The sequence below is a fragment of the Pongo pygmaeus genome, chromosome 7 (genome assembly GCF_028885625.2).
Source record: "Pongo pygmaeus isolate AG05252 chromosome 7, NHGRI_mPonPyg2-v2.0_pri, whole genome shotgun sequence".
Classification (NCBI taxonomy): Eukaryota; Metazoa; Chordata; class Mammalia; order Primates; family Hominidae; genus Pongo; species Pongo pygmaeus.
This window is the reverse complement of record NC_072380.2, coordinates 92494286-92516285: the sequence shown is the minus strand read 5'-3', so window position 1 is coordinate 92516285 and position 22000 is coordinate 92494286. Positions and strand designations below refer to the sequence as shown.

General features: G+C 44.8%; 1 long non-coding RNA gene across 1 annotated transcript; it reads left to right on the top strand.

Annotated features, from left to right (window-relative positions):
* Positions 1 to 840: 840 nt before the first annotated feature.
* Positions 841 to 21546, top strand: LOC129042256 (uncharacterized). Its single transcript, XR_008504089.2, has 4 exons — positions 841 to 1044; positions 5886 to 5970; positions 8134 to 8239; positions 21475 to 21546. It is a non-coding gene; the product is annotated as an uncharacterized LOC129042256 (long non-coding RNA).
* The last annotated feature ends 454 nt before the right edge of the window (positions 21547 to 22000 follow it).

Sequence of the window (22000 nt, the reverse complement as noted above, 5' to 3'; positions counted from 1 at the left end):
GGCTGGTCTCCAACTCCTGACCTCAAGTGATCTGCCCACTTCGGCCTCCCAAAGTGCTGGGATTACAGGCATGAGCCACCGCGCCTGGCCAAGATTTGTTGTTTAATGTTGACTTTTGGTCAGGCGTAGTCGCTCAGGTCTGTAATACCAGCACTTTGGGACGGCGAGGTGGTAGGACTGCTTGAGGCAAGGAATTAGAGACCACCCTGGGCAATATAGTGAGACTTCATCTCCACAAATATTTTTAAAAACTAGCTAGGCCTGGTGGTGCACACCTTTGGCCCCAGCTGCTCAGGAGGCTGTGATGGGAGGATCGCTTGAGCCTGGGTGGTTGAGGCTGCAATGGGCCATGATCAGCCCGGGCAACAAAAGTGAGACCCTGTCTCAAAACAAACAAAAAGCAACTTGATTTTTAATGCCAGATTATTTCTTTTTCTCTCCAGTGTTCTGCTGTATTTCCTCCCTACCCTTGACTGAAGCTTCCCTTGAATCACGATATTCTTGTCATTGAGACTCTCTCCCAGCCTGCAACCGTGGTGGAAGAAAAAAGGGAAGAGAATCCGAAGGCATTTGAGACATCTCCTTGTCGGTCTCTCCAACGAACCGTGGCTAGAGACTCTGTATTGTCTGACTCTGAATCCTGGGCGGAGGACAGAGCCCAGAACAGAGTCCTGGGAAGCACAGGGGCTGGCTGAAGGGAGAGGCGGATGCGCGGGGCCGCAGGGCGGCGCCTGGGAGCCGGGCAGCACCCTGGGCCGATGTGCGGAGTGCTGGAGGGCGGCGCTGCGGAGCACGCCTCTGTGGAAGGCACGCCTCTGTGGCTGGAACCAAAAGGGAGGTGGATGGCGTTCAACTTTGACAGAAGCCGAGGACTGGAAAGAGAAGGCCTGATAGAACCACAACCCTGATGCTGTCTACCTGGGCACAGTTAATAATCAGGGCAGGTTAATAGGTAGCCACCCGGACACTGATAGGTTTCCTGCCGAATGTTGAAAGACCGCGAAGAAGCCTCCCTGGGGACAGTGACCAAACTCTCCTTTGAAGGTAAATTTCCATTCTCTTGGGAAAACACAGCCTTGCAATCCAGGGACATTTTTGGAAGGCAGCGTGGTGATCCTTTGCTGTTACAGATTAGGTTTGCCCCATGAGAATATCACCCCCACCACCACATCTCAAAGCAGCTTATCAAAGAATTTCCTCCAACGCTTCCAGCTCTTTCTCTGAAAGCAGTTCTGGTAAATTCAGTTTTCATTTTCTCATTAGGTTTGCAGTGCTATTTTAGTGTCCCACTCACTAACCGAGCTCTGACAAAGAGGAACGAAAAGGTGTGAACTCAGGGCTGCCTCCTAGGATGACTGGGACTGTGCGCCACACAGGACACGCAGCCCTGGTGGGCTCCCAGCCCCGCGGGACCGCAGCTGCTCAGCAGCCTGTGCACCCCCGGGGCTGTGGGCACCTGAAGAAGAGAGCCTAGGCTCCAGATGGAAGCTTGCTGGTCAAAAAAGTCAAAAGTGGCCGGCGCGGTGGCTCATGCTGTAATATCAGAACTTTGGGAGGCCGAGGTTGGCAGATCGCTTGAGGTCAGGAGACCAGCCTGGCCAACATGGCGAAACCCCGTCTCTACTAAAAATACAAAAATTAGCCAGGCGCGGTGGCGCCGCCTGTAGTCCCTGCTACTCAGGAGGCTGGGGCAGGAGAATCACTCGAACCTGGGAGGTGGAGGTTGCAGTGAGCCGAGATCGTGCCATTGCACTCCAGCCTGGGCGACAGAGTGAGGCTCTGTCTCAAAAATAAAAATAAAAATAAAAATAAAAATAAAGGGTGATGCTCTTTCCGGAGCTGGGATCACCCAAATTTGCAGATTAAAAATCTGAAAACTTGAAAATATAAAATAGTGACCCATACTCTCTCATTTTCCTAAGACTTTCCGATCTCCAGTGGAAGGCCGGGGAAAGGAGGGCTACAGAGGAGGAAAACCACTTCTTACCTGTGTGGAGCAAATGTGCCTTTCCAGTGCTCCTGAAAATAGGGTCAGGTGCTCACTGACGTTTACTACTGCATGTATAGGCAAATCCAGTGAACAGTTTTCTCAAACAATTCTTGTCTTGGGAATTGCTTCCTTGAGAGAAAACCCACTGGTGGATAGAAAATCAGAAGATTCAGGCTCAGGCTTCACTTTTGTCATTGGTTTTGATGTGGTCAAATCATTCTTCTTTCTGGGTTTGTTTCCCTGTGATTAAATACATTTGCTAACATTCTAAAAATCATTTACTATGTATCTGAAATAGTGCTGGGTAAGCCATTACATGTATTATCACAGTGCGACAATACATTAAAATAGGTAATATTCCCATTTTACAGAATGTCAACTAGAATTTGCCCAAGATCACACAGCAGATACTTTTAAATGTGCATAGTGTCCACTACAATATGCCACTGCCTCTTAACATGGGGCTAATAACATATAACTGGTTAGGTACAGGGCCACCTTAGACACTGCACAATTCTGTGGCTTGGAGATGTGCAGTGTCAACTTGGTTAGTTGTACACAGGGCCTTGATTAGGTCCACCCACAGTGTCCTATACATATTTGTTATTACACTGATTATGTTATATTGTAATGTAATATTTTATATTTATATATATATGTTATCCACATATCCTGCTTCCTTTGCTTGGGGTATAAATGATGTCATTCCACATGGTGTCCCACCTTCCTTAATGGGCTTCTTCACCCTTGACAGACGCCACTCCCCTGCTATGAACCTGAGTGCCAGGAATGCACATGTATATCCGAAGGGGTAGCCCCGGATACACTTACCTCACTTACAGAAGCCGGAACTGAGGCTGGAAGAGTCTACACCCCTCGTGCTGGATGCCTCCAGAGTCCCGCAGCTGACACCATGGTTACTGAAACCAGAGCTCTGATGCGGCTACTGAAATCTGGCACAATGGAATGATGCTCAGACTAAGCTTCCTGCTCCATCGTGCACCACCACTCGTGCACCATAAAGCAACATTTCCTCGAGATGGGAGGGTGGGCTGCTACTTCCCTCAGTGTCTCACTCAGCTGTGTTAGGCAGGGATCCCAGTGTGGTGGCATTTCCAACGCAGCTGGGGAATGGGCAGGGGAGGGCACAAGTTCCATCAACTGCTGTAGATCCAGAACACCCATCCCTCTTCTAACTCCAAGCCCTGGGTGCAGAGGCCACTGTACTAGTCTCATCTCCAACTTCTGCCAGGCTCATTTCCCCCATCCAATGAAGTGTAACAAATTTAAAGTACAAAGGTGAGGGGTCGCTCTCTTGGTGCTATTCTTCCCCAGCTAAAATGTCTCCTTGTTGTTTTCACCTCCCCACTCCCCTGCACTGTGAGCTGGCTGAAGGCTCCTCTTCACATTGGTCACGATTTTGCCACAATGCATGGCCCACAGTAAGCACTGGAACATCCACAAATGAACATCATTTCCCTTCTTGATTCTCTGTGTTTTATTTATTTATTTTGAGACAGAGTCTCACTCTGTCATCCAGGCTGGAGTGCAGTGGCACCATCTCAGCTCACTGCAGCCTCTGCCTCCTGTGTTCAAGCGATTCTCCTACCTCGGCCTCCTGAGAAGCTGGGATTACTGATGCCTGCCACCACGCCCAGATAATTTTTGTATTTTTAGTAGAGACAGGGTTTCACCATGTTGCCCAGGCTGGTCTCGAGCTCCTGACCTCAGGTAATCTGCCTGCCTCTGCCTCCCTAAGTGCTGGGATTACAGGCATGAGCCACCACACCCAGCTATTTATTTATTTATTTATTGAGACAGAGTCTGGCTCTGTTGCCCAGGCTGGAGTGCAGTGGCACAATTATGGCTCCCTGCAGCCTCGACCTTCTAGGCTCAAGTGATCCTCCTGCTACCTCAGTCTCCCAGGTAGCTAGGACTGTAGCCACATGCCACCACACCCAGCTAATTTTTAAATTTTTTTTAGAGACAGGGGCCTCAATTTATTACCCAGTCTGGTCTCAAACTCCTAGACTCAAGTGATCACGCTGTCTTGGCTTTCCAAAATATTGTGATGTACAAGCATGAGCTACTGTGCCCAGCCTCTTTTTCTCTGTTTTCAAAAGTCCATAATTTCCTTCTTGATCTAACACCTTTTGGCCGTGTTTCTAGAAAAGAGAAGCTGTAGATCACAGGTGCCATTAGGATTGGGGTGGCCAGCCTGTGGTTCCAGGTGCCAGGATCACAGGTGCATTCTGGGCAGATTTTGGAATCAGTAAGTAGAAAAACAAATTGCTAGGCTGGGCACCGTGGCTCAAACCTGTAATCCCAGCACTTCAGGAGGCCAAGGCAGGCAGACTGCTTGAGCCCAGGAGTTTGAGACCAGCCTGGGCAACATGGTGAAACTCTGTCTCTCCTCTTCTTCCTCCCCCTACTCTCCCTCTTTTCCCTTTTCTCCCTCTTCCTCCTCCCTCTCACCCTCTCTCTCCTTCTCCTTCTGCTACTGCAGAGCAGACAGAGGGGCCTGTTAATTTGTACTCTGCCCCAGCCTTCTGTGGGTTAATATAGTCACCTTTACACCCTGGTTCAATCCAGGATAGTTTCAATTTATGTTATTCTGTCAAGACGGTGTTTTGGTTTTGTTTAAAGGTTCTGAGAAAGCACGTAAATACCTAAAAACTGAAGAAATGGGTAATAGATGAAAAGCAGATTGTATGGCAATGTGGTAGCATTGCACTAAGCACCTGTCTAGGCCAGCCCTCTTCCCGGATCCTTTTACCCAGGCTTCCTGAAGGTGCTACTATGGACACCCAGCTGGAGACATGATATATGCTCAAAAGGAGCTGGTCTAGGCTCTGGCTGGGCAGGCCACAGTTATACCCCTGGAAGTTTAATAACTATGAGGCTATGTATTGTCACAAGTCAAAGATGTTGAGTCAATACTAAAAGACAGAGCATGAGCGTGCAGAGAAAGAAACAATTCCTGTGGGTTGGAGGGGACAGAGAAGGCCTCTCCAGGACAGGGGACTTGATGAGGACTTGAAGGGATTTGAATAGTTGATGTGAGTTATGTGAGAGAAAATGTAGGGATGAGAATCAACCAGTGAATAGATATTGACTGAGGGCTCGTTTTGGGGAGGGTACACATTTCAGGGAGGGTACCCAGAATGTTCTGAAGACAGTGAGCTGACAGGTTGTCAGGTATGCAGGGCTCATGGGAGAAATGGTTGGAAAGGTAGATTAAGGCCAGTTTCTGAGAGCCTTGAATGCCATGCAAAAATGTTTGGAAGTTATCCTGTGAACAGAGGTTTCCACAAGTTGGCCAGGCGCGGTGGCTCACACCTGTAATACTCGCACTTTGGGAGGCCAAGGTGGGTGGATCACCTGAGGTCAGGAGCTCAAGACCAGCCTGGTCAACATGGTGAAACCCCATCTCTACTAAAAATACAAAAATTAACCGGGCGTGGTGGCAGGTGCCTGTAATTCCAGCTACTCAGGAGGCATGACAATTGCTTGAACCCGGGAGGCAGAGGTTGCAGTGAGCTAAGATAGCACCATTGAACTCCAGCCTGGGTAACAAGAGCAAAACTCCATATCAAAAAAAAAAAAAAAAAAAAATTTCCACAAGTGTGCTGCCACTGGGATCTGCCCCAATAGGTTATCAGTGAGAGGTGGTAGTGAGATCAGGGAGGTGGGGGTGCCTGGCCATCACAGGCCAGGGGCCTCTCCTCAGCAGGCCCCTTTGTTCATCCCAGTGTCCATAGAAATATGTTCATAGTCTATGTTTGCTTTGACTTGGAAACGTTGGCTATCACTGCTGTGTAGACAATGACTTGCTGAAAATGTTTGTACACTTATGTGATATTTTGAGTTGCAATTTTATTTTTCTTCCCAACAGGCTTATAAACTCCTCCAGGACAGGAGCTCTGTCTTACCTCTTCTGTTGTTGCCACTTTGCTGTGTGGAGAGTCAATGCTCAAGAGGTATTTGTACTTGATTATTTAACTAATCAGATATTATGGCTTTGAAAAAACAAAACCTCACAAATCATATAATAGGGATGACTGGGCCAGGTGCTGTGGCTCACATCTGTAATCCCAGCACTTTGGGAGGCCAAAGCAAGCAGATCGCTTGAGCCCAGGAGTTCAAGACCAGCCTGGGCAACATAGGGAGACCTCGCCTCTACAAAAAATACAAAAAATAGCCAAGTGTGGTGGCTTGCACCTGTAGTCCCAGCTACAGGACTGATGCAGAGGTGGGAGGATCACTTGAGCCCAGGAGACGGAGGTTGCAGTGAGCCGAGATTACACCACTGCACTCCAGCCTGGGCAACAGAGTGAGACCCTGTCTCAAACAACAACAACAACAGTAACAACAACAACAACAAAAAACAGATAATGATTACTACTCTGCCTGCTTCTAGGAAGGCTTAGAAATAATAAAATTCCAACTAGGAGTGACTCTAGGTAGTGGGCTAGAAAAATATGCTTCGAAGGATTGTGAAACACTTATGCTGGTGGCCATGTTTAGAATTGTCAAGAAAAAAAGAGATCAGACCTGGGCTCTTGGTCTTGAAGAATCAAGGCTGAATCATTTGTTAAATACCTCTTCATCATAATCCTAGTAAGACTGTATTTGGCAGTCATCAAGATAACATAATTTTCTTCTCTGTTAATCTTTCTTTTTTTTTTTTTTCCTTGAGACAGAGTCTTGCTCTGTCGCCCAGGCTGGAGCTCAGTGGTGCAATCTTGGCTCACTGCAACCTTCGCCTCCCAGGTTCAAGTGATTCTTGTGCCTCAGCCTCCCAAATAGCTGGGATTACAGGAATGCACCACCACACATGGCTAATTTTTGTATTTTTAGTAGAGAGAGGGTTTCACCATGTTAGCCAGGCTGGTCTTGAACTCCTGACCTCAGATGATTCACTTGCCTTGTCTTCCCAAAGTGCTGGGATTACAGGCGTGAGCCACTGCGACGGGCCTGTTAATCTTTATTCTTAGTTGGGGGTGGGATACGAAGTTTTCTTACCAAATGAACCAGTAATTCCATCCCTAGATATCTACTGAAGAGAAGTGAAAACGTAAGTCTACACAAAAACTTGCATATTAACACTTATGGCAGCATTACTTATAATAGCCAAAAAGTTGAAACAACCCAAATGTCCACTGACTGGCAAATGGATAAGTAAAATATGGCATATTCATACAATGGAATATTATTCAGCAATGAAAAGGAATGAAATACTCATATACGCTGCAACTTTAAATCATTGTTAGTGAAACAAGCCATTCACAAAAGGCCACATATTATATGACTCAATTTATATAAAATGTCTAGAATAGTCACATTTATAAACAGCAAGTAGATTAATGGTTGTTTAGGGCTGGGCAATGGGTAGGAGAATGGAAAGTGGATACTAATCGGTACAAAATTTCTTTCTTTCTTTCTTTTTTTTTTTTTTTGAGACAGTCTCATTCTGTCGCCCAGGCTGGAATACAGTGGTGCTGCCAGGGCTCACTGTAGCCTTGACCTCTTGGGCTCAAGTAATTCTTCCACCTCAGCTTCCCCAGTAGCTGGGACTACATGTGCACACCACCACACCCAGCTAATTGATTTTTTATTTTTTGTAGAAACAGGGTCTTACTATACTTTGTTGCCCAGGCTGGTCTCGAACTCCTGAGTTCAAGCAATCCTCCCACTTCGGCCTCCCAAAGTGCTTGGATGACTGGCATGAGCCACTGTGCCCGGCTCAGAATTTCTTTTTGGGGTGATGAAAATGCTCAAAATTAGATTACGGAGATGGTTGCGTGCCTCTGTGAATATACTCAAAAGCTTTGAAAACAAAAGTTGAGGTGCTACAAACTAGAGGATCTAATCACAGTCACAGAACAGCTGCCCATGCTTAGTGGCAAGAGGCTGTATCCTGAGGACTTTTGTGTTTCCAGATTTCTCCAAAGGAGAATTACGGTTTGGCAGGTGGAATGAGGGTCAGGTAGAAAAGGCTGACGATGCAACTAACCTTAAGGAGGGGGAGGACAAAGGGTGAAGACCAGGTCAGTGTGGAGAAAGGGAGGTTGTAGGATAAGTTAGTGCTTCAGAGGAAAACAGCAATGAACTTTTCTCTCCTCTCTGGGGTTCCTGGTCAGCTTCACATTGGTGGCCCAGAAATCAGTCTCAGCCCCTCCCAGTATGGACCGCTCCTTGACAGCAGCCCTCTCTCCTATAAAGGCAGATGCAAGCTACGTTTGTGTGGTAAGTGAACCCAGTTGTCTGAATTCTGATTTTGCAGCTTTATGAATTGAATTTAGTAGCACCGACTGGTTGCTGAACAGTAGAGGGCACTGTTAGCATATAAAGTCTGGGTTGAGCCACACAGGAAGAAGGAAGTAGTTAGGTTAAAGTCAGCCTTGCATGACATTCTAGCAATTAGATTAGTGTAACATACTTTGGATTTTAGAACACAATTGCCACATTCTTGAAGTCGTAGTTTGGCATACATGCCACCACATTAAATAAAACCGAACTCCAGCAGCACTGTTCATTCCCAGAGGGATGATTTATTTAGATAGTCTGGACATTCTTTGATCCAAGTATTAAATAAATGCCTGCAATGCACATGTTATTAGGTACTTTGATACGGTTTAAAACCATAAATTCAAGAATAGTGCTTCAAGCTGCTATTGAGAGCTTTTAAAAATGAAAACGTGTTATCCATATGCACATTCATCACTTGAACTCAGAATGCAGTAGAATTCTATTCAAGGATACAGTATCGTCAGGAAACATCTGATAGAGAAGGAGAGAAACTTTTTGGCTTTTTAATCTAGTTTCCCTGCCAACTCAACTGTGTGAAAATATAATCATAGTTAAATTTATTCAGCGCACACTGTGTGCCAGGCACTGTTCTACGTGCCTTACAACCTTGATACAGAAGTGTGGTCTGTGGAGCAGCGGAGTCAGCAGCCCCAGGAGCTTGTTAGAAACGCAGACTCTTGGGGACATCCCAGAATCTGCGTTTAAAAGAGATCTGTGTACACGTTAAAATTTCAGAACCACTCCTCTCTCCTATGTATTATCTTATTTAATCCCCATAACAGAGGCACTATTATTATCTCAATTTTTAAGTGGGAAACTGAGGCAAAGAGAAGTTCAGTAACTTGCCCAGTGCAAAGCTGGGAATCTTTACTCAGGCAAAATAGCTTCCATGCCCTGCTATTAAGTTGATGTCATTGCTTTTACTGCTTTTTTTTTTTTTTTTTTTTTTGATGGAGTTTCGCTCTTGTCCAGGCTGGAGTGCAAATGGCGTGATCTTGGCTCACCACAACCTCCGCCTCCCAGGTTCAAGTGATTCTCCTGCCTCAGCCTCCCGAGTAGCTGGGATTACAGGCATGTGCCACCATGCCCGGCTAATTTCGTATTTTTAGTAGAGATGGGGTTTCTCCATGTTGGTCAGGCTGGTCTCAAACTCCCGACCTCAGGGGATCCGCCTGTCTCGGCCTCCCAAAGTGCTGAGATTACAGGCGTGAGCCACCGCACCCAGCCTAATGTCACTGCTTTTAAGGCAAAAACTGTAATCACTTTTGCACCAACCCAATATTATTCCTATCACCTCACTTCTTTTATTTTTATGTATTTATTTTTTGAGATGGAGTCTCGCTCTGTCACCAGGCTGTAGTGCAGGGGTGAAATCTTGGCTCACAGCAACCTCCGCCTCCTGGGCTCAAGCTGTTCTCCTGCCGTGGCCTCCTGAGTAGCTGGGACTACAGGCACGTGCCACCTCACCCAGCTAATCTTTTTTGTGTGTTTTTATTAGAGATGGGGTTTCACTATGTTGGCTAGGATGGTCTCGATCTCCTGACCTCGTGATCTGCCCGCCTTGGCCTCCCAAAGTGCTGGGATTACAGGCGTGAGCCACCGCGCCTGGCCCTCTCCAGCTATTTTTAAAGTTTTTTGTAAGGACAGAGTCTCTCTATGTTGCCCAGCCTGGTCTGGAACTCCTGGCCTCAAGCTTTCCTCCTGCCTTGGCCTCCCAAAGTGTTGGGATTACAGGTTTGGGCCACTGCAGCCAGCTCCCTGGTTTGCATTTAAATGCAGCTGAAATCCTTAAAGTGAAAGTACTGTTTATGGGTAAGTTATACAAAGTAAAATCTAAGCATTTTTTCCTTGGGAGTACTTTCCTTACCACAAGTACCTTTTATCACAATTGTGTTTTTATGTCTGCCTTAAACACACCAGGCAGACTCCTACCCCTGGGCCTCTGCATTTGCCCCACACAGCTGTATGCCCAGCTCTCCCACTTCCTTCAAGTCTGTGTTTAAATAATACATTATCTGGAAGCCTTCCTTGACTACTTACTTGAAAATGTAACTGTTTCTAAGAAGATTCAGAAAGGAGATAAGTGCTTCCCAAAACTGAAGCAATAAAGGTGGTTTCTGTTTTTGCTTTTGTTTGAGACAGAGTCTCCTTCTGTTGCCCAGGCTGGAGTGCAGTGGTGCAATCATGGCTCACTGCAGCCTTGACCTCCTGGGCTTAATCGATTCTCCCATCTCAGCCCCCCCAAGTAGCTGGGACTGCAGGCACACACCACACGCCTGGCTAATTTCTGTATTTTTTTGTAGGGATGGGGTTTTGCCATGTTGCCCACGCTGGTCTCGAACTCCTGGGCTCAAGTAATCCACCTGCCTCAGCTTCCCAAAGTGCTGGGATTACAGGTGTGAGCCACCACACCTGGCCACAAAGAAGGTTTTAAAAGCCAAGAGGCCATGCAGAAAGAAGTCGATGGTTAAAAGAAGAAAAGATCCACACATTTCCCACCTTTGAGTGACCCAGAACACTGACTTCGAAGGCAGGCCATGTACCTTCAGAAGCGTTCTCCAGAAAGAAGAACAACCATTGTGCCACTATCAGTTTGCCCCTGATTTCCCAGTGGGTCATAAAGAAGATGGAAGGCACCAGCACCTGGTGCTTACTGCGGTTGTCAGGACAGATCCGGCAAGATGTGAAGAAGCTCTAGGACCGTGACATGGCCAAGGTCAACTTGCTTGGGAGAGAAGGCATACTTTAGACTAGACCTGCCATGATGCTTTAGGTGGTGCCAACAAAACTGGGATCATATAAGTGGATTGCAGCTCACTAAATCTAAATATATTGAGGTTTTCCACTATCCAAGAAAAGAAATGACAACCGTGTCCTCCCCAACACAACACACACACATAAACACACACACACTTTATCCTCCTTCTACTTTTGCTCAATTGCATTTTTTACCATCCAATACATATATTTATTTGGTTATTGTTTATTTTTTCCATGAGAATGTAAATTCCCATAAGGATGGGAATTTTTGTTGATTTTGCTCACTGTGCACCCCTCTCCACCCCCAGCTCTTAGAAAATTCCCTGGCACGATACAGATGCGCTATGATATTGCTGAATGAAAAAATGAATTGTTCTTACCTGACTGTAAACTTCTTAAGATGTTAGGCCATGTTTTACTCAATTTGATATCTCAAAAACTTAGCAGTGTAATTGAAAAAAACACCTTTTTTGTTTATTGAAATGGAATTTTCTTATTCAGACCATACATATAAAAGTTTAAATTATATATGTTGTTGCTGTCACTGGTGTCTTCCTTCTGTTGTTCAGAAATGATCAGATCAAAAATTTGGACATTGTACCATAGTTCATAACAGAAACCCACTCTAGCTATAATAAAGGATAATTACATGTTATACATTTCATGTATAAAGCTTTAGAGAATTTCATACTTGGCTGGGAATTTTTATTTGATATATACAGATTGTATTTTACTATTTTTAAAATTTTTTGTAGAGATAGGGTCTTTCCATGTTGCCCAGGCTAGTCTTGAACTCCTGGGCTCAAGTGATCTGCCTGTCTCAGCCTCCCAAAGTGCTGGGATTATGGGCCTGCGCCACCATGCCTGGCCATATACACATTTTAGTAGCTCATAAAGGTATCACTTTTTACTTAATGCTATTGAGTTGATTTTTTTTTTTTTTCCAGACAGAGTCTTGCTCTGTCACCCAGGCTGCTGAAGTGCAGTGGCGCGATCTCGGGTCACTGCAACCTCCGCCTCCTGGGTTCAAGCAATTCCCCTGTCTCAGCCTCCTGAGTAGCTGGGACTACGGGCGTGTACCACCACGCCCAGCTAATTTTTCTATTTTTAGTAGAGACGGGGTTTCACCATATTGGTCAGGCTGGTCTTAAACTCCTGATCTCAGGTGATCCACCAGCCTAGGCCTCCCAAAATGTTGGGATTACAGGCGTAAGCCACTGCACCTGGCCTTTGAGTTGCTTTAAGAAAACTCTCTATAGGTCAGAGTTGTAAAAGCTACTTTTATTTTTTTTCCGGCGACGGAGTCTTGCTCTGTTGCCTGGGCTGGAGTGCAGTGGCATGATCTCGGCTCACTGCAACCTCCACTTCCCGGGTTCAAGAGATTTTCCTGCCTCATCCTCCCAAGTAGCCGGGATTACAGGTACGCACCACCATGCCTGGCTAATTTTTGTATTCTTAGTAGAGACGGGGTTTCCCCATGTTGGCCAGGCTGGTCTCGAACTCCTGACCTCAAGTGATCCACCTGCCTCGGCCTCCCAAAGTGCTGGGACTACTTTGGGAGGTGTGAGTCACCATGCCCAGTCAAAAGCTATCATTTGATGTAGCAGTTGCTAAGGTAACCTTAATGAGCAATTAAGCATGTGAAATTATGGAACTCATCCATGTGTAAATTTTCAATCCAGTGGTTAAGAAACAGACATATCACTATTTTCATGTTTTAAAATGAAACTTAAATTTTAGTCACATGGAGGGGTCAAAGATGTCAGGTCCCATTTATTACTAGAATGTCTGTTTTCATTTGAGGTCTTGTTGAAAATACTCTTCTTTCGCCAGGGGCGGTGGCTCACACCTGTAATCCCAGCACTTTGGGAGGCTGAGGTGGGTGGATCACCTGAGGTCGGGAGTTCAAAACCAGCCTGACCAACACAGAGAAACCCCGTCTCTACTAAAAATACAAAATTAGCCGGGCGTGGTGGCACTTGCCTGTAATCCCAGCTACTCGGGAGGCTGAGGCAAGAGAATCGCTTGAACCCGGGAGGCAGAGGTTGCGGTGAGCCAAGATCGTGCCATTGCACTCCAGTCTGGGCAACAAGAGCGAAACTCTGTCTCAAAAGAAAAGAAAAGAAAATACTCTTCTTTCTACCTCCTAAGTTTCAAATCAATAAAGGAGAAGACATCAAAGCCTGTCAGACAGGGACAAATCATCCATCCTGTGATTTGCAAAACTGAACTGAAGATAATAGCTTGAATATTATGCCATAATCTGGTCTACTCCAAGTCTAGATCACGGGATGATTTACCTAGGGGAGAATCTGCATACTCACTTACCCAGAATCACTCCTTCGAGTGCATTGATATGCTTTGAGCCTCCCATCATCTTCCGGGGAGAATCAAAGTGGAGAAAAAAAAAGGGAGGAATGCTCTATCCCAATTACTTTTTTTTTTTTTTTGGTAGAGATGGGGTCTCGCTATATTGCCCAGGCTGTTTGTTGTTGTTGTTGTTGTTGCTGAGACAGAGTTTACTCTGTCATCCAGGCTGGAGTGCAGTGGCATAATCTTACTCACTGCAACCTCTGCTTCCCAGGTTCAAGCAATTCTTCTACCTCAGCCTACCAAGTAGCTGGGACTACAGGCCCCCTCCACCACACCTGGCTGAGTTTTGTATTTTTAGTAGAGACAGGGTTTCACCGCATTGGCTAGGCTGGTGTCAAACTCCTGACCTCAAGTGATTCACCTGCCTCAGCCTCCCAAAGCGCTGGGATTACAGGCGTAAGCCACTGTGCCCGGCCTCAGGCTGGTTTTGAACTCCTGGCCTTAAGCAATCCTCCCAATTTGGCCTCCCAAAGTGCTGAGATTAGAGGTGTGAGCCACTGTGCCCAGCCCCCTTTACATTTCTAAAATAAAGGTATTAAAATTGAATATATGTTAATGTACCATATAAACAGAAAAATACACAAATCATAAATAAGTTTGATAAATTTTACAAAATAAGCATACCCACATAACCAGCACCCAGATTTAAAAAAGGAGAAGACAATATCTAATATCCCAGAAGTCCCACTCATGCCAATTAATTCACAAGCAATTTAATTGAATGCTAAAACAAAGTTCATTTTTATAAAGGAGTATAACAAAACCCAGCATATAACAATGCAAATTGAGAATATCTAGGAACCAATAAAACATTATTATTCATGGAAAGCAGAATATATAACACATAACCAGTAGATAAATCAATGGAAAGAGACCCAGAAATGGTAATTAAGATGGAATTACCTTTAAAACAGCTATTATTTACATGTTCAAGAACGTAAAGAAAAACGTTAACAAAATGATGACAGAAATTGAAGATATTTTAAAATAGAATTTGTAGACATGAAAATACACTATGTAATAGCAACAATATACTGGATGAAATGAGTAGACACTGCAGAGAAAAAGAATTTTGCATGAACTGAATGCATAACAACTGAAACCATCCAAAATGAGACATGGCAGCCAGGTGCAGTGCTCTCACGCCTGTAATCTCAGCGCTTTGGGAGGCCGAGGTGGTGGATCACTTGAGGCCAGGAGTTCAAGACCAGACTGGCCAACATGGTGAAACCCTATCTCTACTAAAAATACAAAAATTAGCTGGGCGTGGTGGTGGGCACCTGTAATCCTAGCTACTAAGGAAGGTGAGGCAGGAGAATCACTTGAACCCGAGAAGTGGAGGTTACAGTGAGCTGAGATTGCACCACTGCACTCCAGCCTAGGCGACAGAGCAAGACTCCTTCTCAAAAAAAGAAAAAAAGAGAAAGAAACATGGCAAAAAAAGAGACTGGGAAAAAAAACACCCCAAAAATCAAACTTATTTATTTGTTTATCAGGGATCTATGAGACAATATCAAACTGCCTAACATACATGGAGTTGGAGTTCCAGAAAAATAAGGAGAAAAGGGAAAAAACATTATTTGAAAAACAATTCCTGAAATTTCCTAAATCTAATGAAACCATAAACCAATAGATTAAAAAACCTCAACAGTTGTCTCTGTGGCGCAATTGGTTAGCGCATTCTGCTGTTAAAAAACCTCAACAAACTCCAAGCAGAAGAAATATAAAGAAAATGGCACCAATGTGCATGTTCATCAGGTTTCTGAAAACCAGTGATAAAGACAAAATCCTAAAGCAACCAGAATTGAGGGAAGGGTGGAGCAAGATTATGTATAGAAGAACAAAGATAAGAATGAATGACAGAAAACTTCTCTCTATTTTTTTGAGACAGTCTCGCTCTGTCGCCCAGGCTGGAGTGTAGTGGTACTATGTTGGCTCACTGCAACCTCCGTCTTCCGGGTTCAAGTGATTCTCCTGCCTCAGCCTTCTGAATAACTGGGATTACAGGCATGAGCCACCATGCCCAGCTAATTTTTGTATTTTTAGTAGAGATGGGGTTTCACCATGATAGCCAGGCTGGCCTTGAACTCCGACCTCAGGTGATCCACCACCTCGACCTCCCAAAGTGCTGGGATTACAGGCATGAGCCACCATGTCCAGCCCGACAGAAGACTTCTTGATGAAGCTGGAGCTAAGTTCAGTGGCTTACACCTGTAATCACAGCACTTTGGAAGCCAAGGCAGGACAATCACTTGAGGCCAGCCTGGGCAACATAATGAGACCTCATCTCTTTAAAAAAAAAAAAGAAGGTGGGATAAAAATATTTTTAGATTCAAAATAATCTGATATACTTTATTGATATTAATATTAGAGTAACTCTATAAAAAATGTTATAAAGAAGTTTTCAGGTGAAAAGGAAAATGATACCAAGGTGAAATGAGAATTGACACAAAGGAATAAATATTGGAAAAAGAAAATATTTTGCTGAATATAAATGTTTTTTTCTCATTTTTAGTATTCTTTAAAAGATAATTTTAAAATATAAATTAGTGACAAGGTATTGTGAAGGTCATAACGTATGGAGAAATGAAATGTATAACAATCACGGTAAAAAATGATAGGAACAAGGATGTGGGAGGATACTCATGTACAATTGTTTTTTTGTTTTTTTTTTTTAAGTTGGAGTTTGACTCTGTTGCTCAGGCTGGAGTGCAGTGGCGTGATCTTGGCTCACTGCAACCTCCGCCTCCAGGGTTCAACGTATTCTCCTCCCTCAGCCTCCCAAGTAGCTGGGATTACAGGTGTGCACCACCATGCCTGGCTAATTTTTTTATTTTTGGATGGGGTTTTGCTCTTGTTGCCCAGGCTGAAGTGCAATGGCACAATCTTGGCTCAACGCAACTTCCGCCTCCTGGATTCAAGCGATTCTCTTGCCTCAGCCTCCCGAGTAGCTATGATTACAGGCATGCACCACCATGCCCAGCTAATTTTGTATTTTTAGTAAAGATGGGGTTTATCCATGTTGGTCAGGCTTGTCTTGAACTCCTGACCTCAGGTGATTCACCCACCTTGGCCTCCTAAAGTGCTGGGATTACAGGCGTGAGCTACTGTAACTGGCCTAATTTGTTTTATTTTTAGTAGAGATGGGGTTTCACCATGTTGGCCAGGCTGGTCTCGAACTCATGACCTCAGGTGATCTGCCCATCTGGGCCTCCTAAAGTGCTGGGATTACAGTCATGAGCCACTGCTCCTGGCATTATGATTCTTTTCTTTTCTTTTTTTTGAGGTAGAGTTTCACTCTTGTCACCCAGGCTGGAGTGCAATGGCACAATCTCAGCTCACTGCAACCTCCGCCTCCTGGGTTCAAGCGATTCTCCTGCCTCAGCCTCCCAAGTAGCTGGGATTACAGGCACCTGCCACCGTGCCTGGCTAATTTTTTTGTTGTTGTTGTTTCCCCATATTGGCCAGGCTGGTCTCGAACTCCTGACCTCAGGTGATCCACCCGCTTTGGCCTCCCAAAGAGTTGGGATTACAGGCGTGAGCCACTGCACCCAACCACAATTCTTATACTACATGTGAAGTGGTATAATATTATCTGAAGACAGACTGTTAACAAATTAATAGTGCATATTATAAACCTAGAGCAACTACTAAGAAGTAAAATTTAGAGATACAGCTAATGAGTCAATAGTACAAATAAGATGGAATTACAAAAATTTTCAGCTGGACGTGGTGGCTCACGCCTGTAATCCCAGCACTTTGGGAGGCTGAGGCAGGGAGATCACTTGAAGCCAGGAGTTCAAGACCACCCTGGCCAACATGGCAAAATGCCATCTCTACAAAAAATACAAAAAATTAACTGGGCATGGTGGCGCATGCCTGTAATCCCAGCTACTTAGAAGGCCAAGGCACAAGAATCACTTGAACCTGAGAGGTGGAGGCTGCAGTGAACCGAGATCAGGCCACTGCACTCTAGCCAGGGTGGCAGAGTGAGACTCTGTCTCAGAAAAAAAAAAAAAAAAAATTTGTCAACCCAAAAGAAGTGACAAAAAAGGAATAGATAGAAAGAGTAGCTGGGTGCCATGGCTCACACCTGTAATCCCAGCATTTTAGGAGGCTGAGGTGGGCAGATCACCTGAGCTCAGGAGTTTGAGACCAGTTTGGCCAACATGGTGAAAACCCATCTCTACTGAAAATACAAAAATTATCCAGGCGCGGTGGTAGATGCCTGTAATCCCAGCTACTCTGGAGGCTGAGGCAGGAGAATTGCTTGAATCTGGGAAGCGGAGGTTGCTGTGAGTCGAGATCAGACCACCGAACTCCAGCCTGATGACACAGTGAGACTCCATCTCAAAAAAAAAAAAGTAGAAGACAAACAGCAAATGGTAGGTTTAGGCCAGGTGCAGTGGCTCACACCTGTAATCCCAGCACTTTGGGAGACCAAGGCAGGCAGATCACCTGAGGTCGGGAGTTCGAGACCAGCCTGACCAACATGGAGAAATCCTGTCTCTACTAAAAAAATACAAAATTAGCTGGACATGGTGGCACATGCCTGCAATCCCAGCTGCATGGGAGCTGAGGGAGGAGAATCGCTTGAACCCGGGAGGTGGAGGTTGTGGTGAGCCAAAATCCTGCCATTGCACTCCAGCCTGGGCAACAAGAGCAAAGCTCCATCTCAAAAAAAAAAAAGGTAGATTTAGCATGAACATTTTATAACTACATTAAATGTAATGTTCTAAAAACACAAACTAAAAGGGAGAAATTATATATTAATAAACATTAAGCTAGCACTAACCAAAATAAATCTAGAAGTGGCTCTATTAATATTAGACAAAAGGAGCTTTCTTTTAAAAAATTTTTTTTAAGAGAGAGGGTCTTACTTTGTCACCCAAGCTGGAGTGCAGTGGCATGAGCTCAGCTCACTGCAGCCTCGATCTCCTGGGCTCAAGTGATCCTCCCACCTCAGCCTTCTGAGTAGCTGGGACTACAGGCATGCACCATCATGCCCAGCTAATATTTTGTATTGTTTTGTAGAGATGGGGTTTTGTCATATTGTCCAGGCTTGTCTTGAACTCCTGAGCTCAAGCAATCTGTCCACGTTGGCCTCCCAGGCGTGAGTCACGGCACTAGCGGAAATAAGCTTTCTTTTAAAAAATTTTCTTAATTTTTTAAATCGCTAATTTATTTATTTATTTTTTGAGAGAGAGTCTCATTCTGTCACCCAGACTGGAGTGCAGTGGTATGATTTCAGCTTACTACAACCCCCACCTCCAGGGTTCAAGTGATTTTTGTGCCTCAGCCACCCCAGCAGCTGGGATTACAGACGCATACCACAACGCCCAGCTAGTTTTTGTATTTTCAGTAGAGAGAGGCTTTCACCATGCTGGCCAGGCTGGTCTCAAATTCCTGACCTCAGGTGATCTGCCCACCTTGGCCTCCCAAAGTGCTAGGATTACAGGCATGAGCCACCACGCCAGGCCTGAAATAAGCTTTCAAACAAGAAATATTACAGAAATAAACGGAAGGTTTCATAACGATAAAATTCAATTCCCCAAGAAGATTTTAAAATCTTAAATGTGTATGTACCCAATAACAAAACTTTGAAAAACATAGAGCAAAACTGTTAGAACTTAAAGGAGAAATAGAAAAAGCCACATTTAGAGTTACAAATTTCAATACTCAATTTTCAGTAATCAATAGAAAGTGGGCCAGGAGTGGGGTCTCATGCCTGTAATCTCAGCACTTTGGGAGGCTGAGGCAGGTGGATCGCTTGAGCCCAAGATTTTGAGACCAGCCTGGGCAACATGAAGAAACCTGTCTCTACTAAAAATACAAAAATATTAGCCAGGTGTGGTGGCCCATGCCCATCGTCCCAGCTACCCAGGAGGCTGAGGTGGGGGGAATGGCTGAGCCTGGAAGGTTGAGGCTGCAGTGAGTCCTGATTGTGCCACTGCACTCTAGCCTGGACAACAGAGTGAAATCCTGTCTCAAAAAAGAACAAAAACAGGCTGGGCGAGGTGGCTCACGCCCGTAATCCCAGCACTTTGGGAGGCCCAGGCAGATAGATCATGAGGTCAGGAATTCGAGACCAGCCTGGCCAATATGGTGAAATCCCATCTCTACTAAAAATACAAAAATTAGCCGGGTGTGGCAGCATGCGCCTGTAATCCCAGTTCCTCGGGAGGCTAAGGCAGGAGAATCACTTGAACCCAGGAGGTGGAGGTTGCAGTGAGCCGAGATCTCACCACTGCACTCCAGCCTGGGTGACAAGAGTGAAACTCCATTAAAAAAAAAAAAGAACAAAAACAAAAATAAACAAACAAAAAAGAAAGTGGATGAAAAATCAGAAAGCATATAGAAGATGTCGAAAACTCTGTCAAGGCCGGGCGCAGTGGCTCATGCCTGTAATCTCAGCACTTTGGGAGGCCGAGGCAGGTGGATCATGAGGTCAGGAGTTCGAGACCAGCCTGGCCAACATGGTGAAACCCCATCTCTACTAAAGATACAAAAAATTAGCCGGGCATGGTGGCACGTGCCTGTAATCTCAGCTACTCGGGAGGCTGAGGCAGGAGAATCGCTTGAACCCGGGAGGTGGAGGTTGCAGTGAGCCAAGATCACTCCATTGCATTCCAGCCTGGGTGACAGGGCGAGACTCCTGTCAAAAACAAAGAAAGAAACAAAAACAAAACCTCTGTCAGTCAGTCAGTTTGCATTTATAGAATTTTTCACCCAATAATAACATAATACATATTCTTTTCATGTATACATAAGATATTCACCAGGACAGAATATATTTTCAGCCGTAAAACAAGTAACAATAAATTAAAAGAATTGAAATTATAGTATGATTTCAGATCAAAAGGTAATTGTATTTAAAGAGACTAAAAAAATTATCCAGAAAACCCCCAAATACTTGGAAGTTAAGCAACACCTTTTAAAATATTCCAAAAAGAGGCCAGGCACGGTGGCTCACGCCTATAATCCCAGCACTTTGGGAGGCCGAGGTGGTTGGATCACTTGAAGTCAGGAGTTCAAGACCAGCCTGACCAATATGGTGAAACCCTGTCTCTACTGATACAAAAATTAGCCAGGTGTCATGGTGGGCACCTGTAATCCCAGCTGCTCAGGAGGCTAAGGCATGAGAATCACTTGAACCTAGGAGGTGGAGGTTGCAGTGAGCCAAGACTGCACCACTGCACTCCAGCCTGGGTGACAAAGCGAGACTCTGTCTCAAAAGAAAAAAAAAAAAAAACCCAAGAAGAAATCATTAGGGAAATTGGGAAATACTTTAAGCTGAATGAAAATGAAAATACAACATATCAAAATTTGTGAGATAAAGCTAATGCAGTGATTAGAGGTAAATTTTTTTTTTTTCTTTTTTGAGACTGGAGTCTTGCTCTGTCACCCAGGCTGGAGTGCAGTGGTACAATCTCAGCTCACTGCAAGCTCCGCCTCCTGGGTTCACGCCATTCTCCTGCCTTAGCCTCTCGAGTTGCTGGGACTACAGGTGCCCGCCACCATGCCCGGCTAATTTTTTGTGTTTTTAGTAGAGGCGGGGTTTCACCATGTTAGCCAGGATGGTCTTGATCTCCTGACCTCGTGATCCGCCCGCCTCGGCCTCCCAAAGTGCTGGGATTACAGGCATGAGCCACTGCACCCGGCCGGTAAATTATTACTTTCCTCCTCTACAGATTTTCCTGTTATGGACATTTCACATAAATGAAATCATGTATGTGGTCTTTTGTGACTAGCCTCTCAGCATTTAGCAGAATATTTTCAAGGCTCATTCATACTGTAGCATGTATAAGTGCTTCATTTCTTTTTATGGCTGCTATTGTTTGAATGTGTTCCCCAAAAAGCATGTTTTGGAAACTTAATCTCCAATACAACAGTGTGGGGAGGTGGGGCCTAATGGGAGGTGTTTGGGTCATGAGGGCTCCACCCTCATGAATTGATTAATGATAATTACAAAAGGGCTTATGCCTACAAGTGCAATATCTTGCTCTCTCATGCTCTCTTGCCCTTCTGCCTTTTACCAGGGGATGACACAACACAAAGGCCCTTGCCAGATGTGAGCCCCTTGATATTGGATTTCCCAGTCTTCAGAACTGTGAGAAATGAATTTATTTTCTTTGTAAATTACCCAATCTGTGGTATTCCGTTTAGCAACACAAAGTCAACTAAGACAATGTCTAAACAATATTCCATTGTATGAATATACCCAAAGTTGTTTATCCATGTATTAGTTGATGAACAATTTGGGTTGTTTCCACCCTTTGGTTATTATGAATATTGCTGCTATAAATATTCATGTACAAGTTTGTGTGTGGACACATGTTTTCATTTCTCTAGGAGTGGAATTTCTGGATCACATGGTAACTCTATGTTAAAGTTTTATTTTATTTTATTTATTTATTTATTTTGAGACTAAGTCTCGCTCTGTCGCCCAGGCTGGAGTGCAATGGCACGATCTCAGCTCACTGCAACCTCTGCCTCCCGAGTTCAAGCGATTCTCCTGCCTCAGCCTCCCGAGTAGCTGGGATTACAGGCATGTGCCACCATGTC